Source organism: Neofelis nebulosa, chromosome 5 (genome assembly GCF_028018385.1).
Source record: "Neofelis nebulosa isolate mNeoNeb1 chromosome 5, mNeoNeb1.pri, whole genome shotgun sequence".
NCBI classification, from domain to species: domain Eukaryota; kingdom Metazoa; phylum Chordata; class Mammalia; order Carnivora; family Felidae; genus Neofelis; species Neofelis nebulosa.
The window spans coordinates 40,087,658-40,096,682 of record NC_080786.1 but is presented as its reverse complement, the minus strand read 5'-3'; the positions used below and the strand labels follow the sequence as shown (position 1 = coordinate 40,096,682).

Here is a 9,025-nt window from a genome sequence, read left to right as displayed (position 1 = left end):
TGGGAGGAGTTATGATAGAATAGGCAGCTAGCTAGGTATGTGCAGGGAACAAATGCTTGCCAACAAGATAAAAAGGGCAGAAACCAAGTTCCAAACAGCAGCAAAAGACCAGAGAGTGGGACCTATGCATTCTTCCCTATAACCTCCACTCTACAGCAACTTATTTCTTCATTATAATACGTTTGCATTACAGTTTTGACCCTCCCTGACCCTCCAGACTGGTAGGAAGTGTTCCTTAGATGATTGGAGGCAACCTCAGTCAGAGACCACCCTAGTATGACCTAAAACCTGTGCAAAGGTAAAAGGAAAAGACACCTCTAACCCCAGAGCAATTGACACCCCAGGGCCCGCCCACTCTCTCTTCAGAGTGTACTTCTCTCTTTAGCTGCTATTAAACTTCTGCCTACTAGAGAGTTTAGCTCTGAATTCTATCTTGGCCAAACTGAAGAACTGAGTTCTGGGCTGAGGCAGAGTAGGGACAGTTAGGAGGAAGAAAATGAAGTTAATTCAGAGGTAATTGACAAAGCTAGATCCCTCAGGATCAGAAAGGGAAAAGGAAGTCATCAGAGTAAATTGGAAAGCTATTACCCTGAATCCTAAATGGGAAGAGGAAGGGATGTAATTATTGTTATTTTTGATGTTTTAAGAAGAGGAAACAAACTCATCTGATTACATCTCCGATGGCTTAAATGATCTGAGTAAAGAAAGAAGTGAGATCTTCCAGAGAGAACAGGAAGTCCACAACTGGTTAAGAGTAATACAGTTTACAGGGACATTCAGGAAAAAAGAGACAGATGATGGCTAAAGAAAGTGACAGGGAAACTCCCTTTCTTCATGTCTTCCTCTAGCCAACACAACTGAACACAAAGATTTGAAAGAAAAGCAGAAACTTATTTTACAGTAGATTCTCTAAGGACAGAGCTCACAAGCTCATAAGCACAGAAAATTTAAAGGAGAAATGGGCAGCTGATATGGGTATAGTGGGAAAATGTCTTGCTGACATTACCAATAGCTCTATTTTACCCTAACAGAGATTTTTATTATTTTTAATGTTTATTTATTTTTGAGAGAGAGAGAGAAGGAGACAGAGCATGAGCAGGGGAGGAGCAGAGAGAGAGGGAGACACAGAATCTGAAGCAGGTTCCAGGGTCTGAGCTGTTAGCACAGAGCGCTACATGGGGCTTGAACTCATGAACCATGAGATCATGATCTGAGCCAAAGTCAGATGCTTAACCAACTGACCCACCTAATAGCCCCAACCCACTGGAATTTTAAATCTCCATTTCTACTAAGGCAAGTTTCCACTAAATTGCAGTACATTTTCATTTGAATCTTTTCATTTCAATCACCGAACTGATTTTTGTTCCAATTAATTTTTATTTACAGAATGTGGGGGAACCCCATCAGGTGGGGGTTGGTGGTGTGAGAGGTGTAATAATTCACCCAAGGCAGAACAAAAAAGATAGAAGTTTATTGAATATATTCCACAAGGGAGCGGTAGGCAGGACAGCAAAAGAAAGCATGTAGGTGATGAGGCAGTGGTGAGGGGCCACAGTTACAGGGCAGAGTGAGGGAGTATGGGAACATACGGAATTTTCCCATTTTTGGTAATCTTCGGAATTGTGCCTGGTTGTAACTGGCACGTTAGGGTCTATGGCTCTTTCAAGGTGGGTAGCTAATGAACCGATCTGCATCAATTCAGTGGGTCCTTGCTGTGAGCCCATTTGCCTTGTTCAGGTTTCCATTTTTCAAGCCTGTTGAATGATGTATAGGTTCTAATTGGTATTACATAAATGTATCACAGAATACATTAATACTCAGTCTTTAACTTACAATGTAAGCAGTAATAAATATATATATATATATGTATGTATTTATTAAATGAATGTATCTTTAATACATAAGAATGCATAAATATTGGGAAATAAACTACTTTGAAAAAATTTGAATCTGTATATGATTTATTTTTTCCCATAATATAAATTAATTTGAAAGTGTAGCTCCAGAAAATATCCTCCTGGAGTTACATTTAAACTCCATAATTATTAGCATAATTATATCCATAGCCTGGACTGATTTATGCTTTGAAAAAAATATGTTTATAATTTAATTACTCATAAAAATAAATTCTATGCCATATTTTTATGTTTATCATACCTCCAACATAGAAATTCAGTCTATTTTTTCCACTTTTCAGATTATAAACTATTTCAGTGTCTTAAAAATTTTGTTCCTTTGCTTTGCTCTGCTTTTTAATGACTCTACTATTTAAAATGGCAGCTTGATTTTGATATTTATTCATCTTCTCTCTGAAGGAGGATGACCTTCAAATAGATTTAAGAATTAAGAACATTTTAATCTTCATTAGCTTTTAATTAGAGCACTCTAAATAATCCTTTTTTCAAAGTTGAATTTTCCATAGCAACTATTATAGAGGCCTTATACTCAGTACTTGATTATACGCTTAGCTATTAATTTAAATTAGAAGAAAATGCCAGAAAATACATTATTTCTACAAGTGCAATTTGTGATGTGTTGCAAATGAATATCATTAATAGCTTTAGTGAATTTTTTAAGTGAATTAAAAGGTTTGTTTCACAAAAGAGAGCCTGAAATAGAATTACTCAGTTTTAAAATACAAAAGTTCCAAATTAATCAATTTAGTATTGGTATTTAATTATATTAATACAGAGTTAAGTGATGATTAACATAGTTACTGAGTTTAAATACCTGAGGAGTAAAGCTACAATATGATATATGGATGTGAGTCTTGTATATTCAGATCACTGGGGTAGATACAATTATATCTTCCAGTGTTTTAGTTATGTATGCATATATGTGTGTATATACATGATTTTCAAATATTCAGTTTCTATAGTCACCAGATTACCTACCTATGACAAACTTGAAAGGCTTACTTATAAAAACTTAAGATGCATAATAAGCATTGAGGACTTTAGCAAACTGAATAGTGGCGAATCACAATGATTATTAAAAAAAAAAAAAAAAAAAAAACTCCAAGAGGTAAAAATCAGAACTCTTCCAAAATCTTACTTTTAAAGTGAAACTACAGTTTCCCTTCTGGCTCTCTATTAAAATAAAATAAATATATAAAATAAAATATGGGGCGCCTGGGTGGCTCAGTTGGTTAAGTGTCCAACTTCAGCTCAGGTCATGATGTTGCAGTCTTTGGGTTCGAGCCCTTTATCAGGCTTTGCGCTGACAGTTCAAAGCCTGGAATCTGCTTTGGATTCTGTCTCTCTCTCTCACTCTCTCTCTCTCTTTCAAAAAAAAAAATAATAATAATAACATAAAATAAACATTAAAAAATAAGTAAATAAAAAAAAATAAAATACATTTAAAAAATAAAATTAAGTTAGAGCTGGAGCCATGTTTACCTCAGTCTGTCTTGGTTTTTGGTGTTTTCCAAATGGTGACTTCCCCTCTACGAGTCTAAGCATGATGGGTGTGGTCTGAAGCTGCATGACAGATGTGTCCCTAGCACAACAATGGAATCCTCATCACATATCAGAATTAGAGAAATCCAAATTAATGCAGTATACTACCCAGAAAGTACTAGACAAATCAGGGAAAATTAACGTAACTGCAGACAATTATGTTTGTCTAGGTGACAATGGCAGGGCAGGGTTATATAAGACTTAAGATTAGATGATCTCATACCGGCAATATTTCTACGTGTTTCCCTGAATGGATTCTTCTTATCTGAGTGGCTCAGGAGAGGGAACTCATATTTACACGACATTAATACTCAGTAATGCTGTAATTGACTTCACAGACATTATCAATTTTATTTGTCATGACTAGGAGTGATGGTAGGAATCATCTACAGAAAAAGTCACTGAGGTTCAAGGATGCTAAGTGTCTTGCTTTAAGCGATTGAGCTTGAACTGAAACCCAAGTTTCCTAATTTGAATTGGATTTTTATTTATTACAATCATATTTTCCAAATATGCTTTCTCATAAATATACCCTAGAAAGTTTAACAAAAGGCAGATACTTGAACCCCACCCCAGACCAACGGCATCAGCATCTGCAAGGGAAATCAGGTACTTTCAGAAGCTCCTACAGTCAAAAGATGTCAGGAGAATTGCACATTTGCTACAGGCACTCTTTTCTGCTCCAAATCACATAAATTGTATACAGGACATCTACAATTTTAAATCAATCTGGAATCACGCTGGAGAAGAATAAACAAACAAGGTATGGTGGATCAAAATGGTGAAAAGTCCTCGAAATAGAGAATGAAAAATGGATAGGTGGGAAGAAGAAACACTGAATGTGGAAGCAGAAACCACAAACCTAAAACTATTATAATTCACCACTGACTGATATTTAAAGAACTATAGGTGATAATGATAACTGAGAAAATGTTCAGAGGAGTCTTGCCAGACCAGACACCTTAAAAATGCTAAACTAGTCATCAAAGAAAAAAATGGTGTCATATAGGAGATTGCTGCTCTTACAGGTTATTTACATGCTGATGTCCATGGTGTCCCGAGAAACAAAAAAGCCAAACACATGGGGATAATTTTTATTAAAAAGTAAATTTTACACAGGAGTTTCTGCAGTAAAGCTGAATTGCTTGCCAAGATAGTCACTGGTACTTCCTGAGCTATTCAATATAAACATTTTGCTAGAAGCGTCATTGACTTGCCCTCTGCTGGAATCTTGGTTGTATTTGCTCACTTAATTTGTAATTGATGGGTTTTATTGAGATCCATTTTGTGTACATTGTGTAGATTTTCTCTTATTGATAATGCAAGACCCTCGGGTATGTTTCTCTCCTTGACATCCGGGTAACATAAATAAATACCATGTCTCAAGTAGATTCAAAATCCAGCACAATAGCCTTGTTTACTTGACATCAAAGATCAATATCACACAAGAGGGTACTGATTTGAAGGTGACCATAGATAACATTGTCAGAAATAAAAGAGAGCTTGTAGACAAGCAACAAGACTGCTAGTTGAGACGCCACAACATGGACAGGTGGATGTTTACACTTTATCTCTGAACCGAGCCCCTCGTGACCTGTTTATCTCCTTCCTCTTTGGAGAATACTTGTGGTAAATTGGGCAGAGACAAAAGGGGCTCTCATGAGTAGAAGGCAAAGCAAGGAAGAAATGGACAGCCTTCATTGATACCCAAGGGACTAGACCAATATTTACTTTTAACAACAGACTGGCATTCCTCCACTGTCCCTGAAAGCAGGCTAGTATATAAGCCACAGTAAAACTGCCTATCCCACCCTGCAAGGAAGACTTATTTTAGTCTAACAGGAATTATAAACTAAAAATTCTATAATATACTCAAGAATTAGCTAATTGGGTGTAAACCACTACCATGACAGAAGAAAAAATGCAGATGCCCTTTGTCAATTTTTGACCCCGGGAGAATATAAAACCTAGGGAAGAGTCAGTCCTTGGGATGAATGACAAAAAGCAAGCTGGGGCTATGTGAACTAAATGTAAGGTTTCCAGGTACCTGAAGTGTGAGCCAGAGATGAAAGGTGGCCTCTACATAGTCAGGTGTGCCCCTCTTCTTGTGTTGAAACATGACTCAAAGAAACATTTAGTGGGATCCTTTTTTTTTTCAGTGTATTTATTTACTTATTTTTAAAACGTTAATTCCAGTGAGTTAACATACAGTGTTATAGTACAATACAGTCATCCAACACTTCCATATATCACTCTGTGTTCATCCCAAGTGCATTACTTAATCTCCATCACTTACTTACCCCATTCTGCCACCCACCTCCCCTCTGATAACCATCTTTTTGGTCTCTATAATTCAGTCTATTTCTTGCTTTGTCTCTCTTAGTTTTTCCCTGTGTTTTCTTTCTCAAACTCCACATATAAGTGGAATCACATGGTATTTGTCTTTCTCTGACTAACTTATTTCACTTAGCATTATACTCTCTAGCTCTATCTGTGTCATTGCAAATGGCAAGATTCCATTCTTTTTTGTGGCTAATATTCCATCATATGTATGTATGTGTGTGTGTATATATATATATATATATATATATATATATATTTATTTATATATCTCTCACACCTTCTTTATCCATTCATCTATCAACAGAAACTTGGGCTGCTTTCATATCTTGGCTATTGTAAATAATGTTGCTATAATCATAGGGGTGCAGTATCTCTTGGAATTAGTGTTCTTATGTTCCTTGGGTAAACACACAGGAGTGTGATTGCTGGATTATAAGGTAGTTATATTTTTAGATTTTTTAGGAACCCTGGTACTGTTTTCCACAATGGCTGCACCAGTTTGCATTCTTACCAACAGTCTATGAGATTCTTTTTTCTCCACATCCTCAAACACCTGTTGTTTCTTATGTTGTTGGTGTTAGCCATTCTGACAGATGAGAGGTAATATCTCATTGTGGTTTTGACTTGCATTTCCCTGATGACAAGTGATGATGAGCATTTTTTCATGTGTCTGTTGGCCATCTGAATGTCTTCTTTAGTTAAATGTCTATTCATGCCTTCTGCACATTTTAATTGGATTATTTGTTTTGTTTGGTTTGAATTGTATGCGTTCGTTGTATATTTTATATACCAACCCTTTATTAGATATGCCATTTGCAAATATGTTCTCCCATTCCACTGGTTGTCTTTTAGGTTTTTTTGATGGTTTCCTTTGCTGTGCAGAAGCTTTTTATTTTGATGGAGTCCCGATAGTTTATTTTTGCTTTTGTTCCCCTTGCCTCAGGAGACATATCTATAGAGGAAACTTTTAAAGAATGGAGTCCAGCATAGGAGTCCCTCTTACTCAGGTCTAATGTTATTACTATTTCAGATCACCACCCAGGAATGAAGAGAGGCTAGTCTTTGGATTGAGAGGGATTATTAAGTGTCAAAGAGGATACTAAAATAAGTCTACAGATAAATAAATCATGGGAAAAATCACATACCAATAACAAAAATAAAATAATATAAACTTTAAAAGGAAAAACAATTGTATTACCTAAAAAGAGTAAAAATCAAAATGCTATCAGTCAAACAACACATGAGCAATTACAACCTAAGACTATTTTTTGTGATTCCCTAGAGACTTCCTTAGGAGGAATAAGTGACACATAATTATTTCCAGAGATGCAGAAACAAGCACACACATTGCCAATTGAAATAAAAAGGCAGTTCCTTAAGATGATAAAGGGCATTTGCCAAAACTAACTATAAAGATCACACTCAGAGGTGACAATTTGAAATCTGTCTTTTAAATTCAGAAATGATATACAACATCTACTGTTTCTGCCTCAATTCTAGAAGGCTTGAGCCAGCACTACGAAAATATAGAAAAAAAAATTAACAATATAACATATATAAGGTTAAGAAAGAGAAAAACAGATGTGAGTGTTGTCAGGTGATATGTCTTCTATGTCTTTCCATAGAAAAGTTTAGGAAATTGATGAACTATTACAAGTAATGAAAGAATCAAAAACAATAAACAAAGAAGCAATAGATACTACACAAAATAATGGGAACATAAACAACTGTATACCAATATATTTAAACACTTGACTAGAAATGGATAATGCCTTAGAAATATACAACCAAAACCAGTGTAAGAGAAACAAAGAAATTGGATTGACCAGCAAGTTTTAAATCAATTGAAATAACAGTAAAATATTTTTAAGAAATAAATCTCTAGACACAGATTGTTTTATAGGTAAGTTCTATCAAATTTCACTTGAAAAATTAATTCTTTTTGCCTTATGATATCCATTGGAAAGAGATTCATGTAATCGTTTTTCAACTCTTGTAAGAGTTGAATTAGATGTTAAAAGGGAGAGAGAGGTAAGGAATTCCTAGAGTATTTTCTGCTTGAATCTAAATGTTAGCATCCTACTATCCATCTTACATTTCACCCCAGACAATTTCATTTCCTTCAGGTATCATAGGGATTCACATCTTTATGCTACGGTACTAAAACTTATATATGATTCAGACTTCCTTTCTGAAATTTCTCTCCTATGTCAATTACCAATGTGAGTTTCCTCTGGATTTCCTCTCAGGCTTCTGAAGCAAAATGTGTCCACAGTCAAACTCGTAATCATTCTCTAAGGAAGATTAGAGATTAGGGATCTCCAAAAAACAACACCATTAGGGGCTCAAAAGAGAAATCTGGGATCACCTTGATCCCTCTGTCTCCACCTCATCTGACACAGCAATCATACAGTCCTATCACTTCTGTTTCAAAGTTCACTGTAAATTTTATCCACCTCCACATTCCTCTTTGCATTACTTAAAGAGCCTCCTGATTTGTTTGCCAACCTTCACTACTGCTATATCCCATTCTATTTTCCATGTAGCAGCTGGGAAGATTTTTTTTTTAATACAGCAAAATCTTATCACACCAATCGCCAGCTTAAAATCTTTCAATAACTTTCCATAGACTTAAATAATATCCCAAATCTTTAGCATTACCTTCAAAGCTTTGATTATACTTCTGTCCTCCTTCACTACACTCCAGTACACTAGTATTATTCCTGTATTTTGAAAGTGTCAAGGGGCGCCTGGGTGGCGCAGTCGGTTAAGCGTCCGACTTCAGCCAGGTCACGATCTCACGGTCCGTGAGTTCGAGCCCCGCGTCCGGCTCTGGGCTGATGGCTCGGAGCCTGGAGCCTGTTTCCGATTCTGTGTCTCCCTCTCTCTCTGTCCCTCCCCCGTTCATGCTCTGTCTCTCTCTGTCCCAAAAATAAATAAAAAACGTTGAAAAAAAAAATTTAAAAAAAAAAAAAAAGAAATGAAAGTGTCAAGCTATTTCTCATTTAAGGCTTTTGTGTCTGAACTGTACATGTTCATCGTCTTCATGTGAGTAACCTCTCTTCACCTTTCTGATAGAAATACAAATGATGATTCTTCTGTAAGGTCATTGCGAACTTCTTGAAACAGAGATCACCAAATTATATCCATTATATCACTGTTTTTTTTTTCTTTTACATCACTCATTAGAGATTGAAGTTATGCAATTATTTGGGATTTTATTT

The 9,025-nt window shown here is 35.8% G+C and overlaps 1 long non-coding RNA gene across 1 annotated transcript; it reads right to left on the bottom strand.

The window, feature by feature from the left end:
* Positions 1-1,455: 1,455 nt before the first annotated feature.
* On the bottom strand, positions 1,456-3,493 carry LOC131511364 (uncharacterized). Its single transcript, XR_009261483.1, has 2 exons — positions 3,399-3,493; positions 1,456-1,754 (listed from the first exon to the last, which is right to left on the bottom strand). It is a non-coding gene; the product is annotated as an uncharacterized LOC131511364 (long non-coding RNA).
* Positions 3,494-9,025: the final 5,532 nt, after the last annotated feature.